Below are 1747 nucleotides of genomic sequence, written 5' to 3' on the forward strand. Positions count from 1 at the left end.
GACATTTTTCACACACAGTTGAAGGAACTCAAAGCTATTTTGTGTTCTCATAGGCAACTCAAAGGTGAAGGTTTTGTTGTCTGAGAAAAAAGTTCTTTAGTGCTGAACCAAATTACATTTTCTAAGATGACCACATTTGGGGCTCCTTTTGAAATACTGCTATATAAAGAAAATATGCCCCAGTGACTACATATGCTTTGAATTTGAAACCAATATGTAGCGCTTCATTAGCTCCCAGGATGAGCTGTGGAAAGGCAGGCTTGCAACTACAACAGTCTCTCTGTGACTGAGAAAAATATACACATTTTAATTTTTTCCAAGGTATTAAAAACAAAAGCCTCTATCTGAAATTTTATCCAGCTTTAGAAAAATCATGCATATAATTTAAAATGATTCTGCTTTCTTTTCTTCTCCTTGTAAAATGAAGAAATACAAGGACAAATACAGACAAAAATGTATAATCTGAGAAATAATAATTCACAATGCTTTTTCTTTTCTGTTGATTGGTTACTGTGCTTTCCGAAAACATCAGAATTAATCAAGTACAGTGTATATGCATACACATGTGTAAAGTCTAACAATAACATTAGGAATCAAATGGTAAGTCATTTCAGAAAGAAATTATATCAGGCAATCCTCACAATGCAAATTAGCTCCTGGAATCGATAGGCTAAAATAAATGACAACTTTATTTTATAGGCTTTATGACTTTTTAGCATACAAAATAACTACAATCCACAATTGATGAAAAACACCACGTATCTAGTGTTATGACTTATTGGAGAAACATTTATGTGTGGAGCCAATGCATTCATCATGTTTAATTGGAAATTAATGAAACAATATTTATATTGCACGTGCTTTTACTTTTTCATCAGCCATGCCATCTTTAGATGTATTATACCTGTTTAAGATGCTGATGAAAATCATAGATAAAGTGTTATGAAATGTCAAACGTAAAATCAAAAGGGAGGATGGTTGTCTAAGCATCTACCCACAGCAACTCTTAGTGAGATTAAGGTATGCTCTAGCTCTTCAAAATTCTGAACAACTTTATTGAAGGAGGGCTGTCCATGGTGCAAAGGTGAATTTCATACACTGTAACTTTCATTTATTTTCAGAAGAAAACCAAAACAAGAGAGGTCAGAACATAATTGTTCTGGGAATGGTAAATGTTTTTTACTTATTAACTACTTTGATGAGGGACAATGGGAATCTTCCTAAAAGTCATCAAGCCTTTGGCCAAACTCCTCTATGCCTTGGATAACAGCACTTACTTCAATTTCCATAAATATATCGAGGCGTCGTGAAAGGTGCAAACAGCTGCTTTGTCTCCACATTGTGTGCATAAATGTTCATTGTGAGATGTAAATTGATCAAACTGTGGAAACAAATCATTTAAGGTTTGTGCAGTGATTAATAACAGAAGCCAGTAATCAGAGCTCCCTGCCACCAGCACATCTGGTACAGAGAATTCTAGTTTGCCCTATTATGCAAATGCGCAATAAAACAAATACATTACTTCATTTAGCAGCTGGTTCAGACACATTATTTTAGGTGATTTCTTTATGTTTTGTGTACTTTTGCTGTAGATGATGGTTAATGTGAACTAATTCAGTTGTTTATGGAGTGAGGGTTGCCACGTCTAAAAAATAAATAAATAAAAGCCCTCAGGAAAGCCAGCTTTTGAGAAGACAATATGGCTATGGTCTCTGAGAGCCAGACACAACAGCAAATTCAATGTCTC

This window comes from Mastomys coucha, unplaced genomic scaffold (assembly GCF_008632895.1).
Source record: "Mastomys coucha isolate ucsf_1 unplaced genomic scaffold, UCSF_Mcou_1 pScaffold6, whole genome shotgun sequence".
Taxonomy (NCBI): Eukaryota; Metazoa; Chordata; class Mammalia; order Rodentia; family Muridae; genus Mastomys; species Mastomys coucha.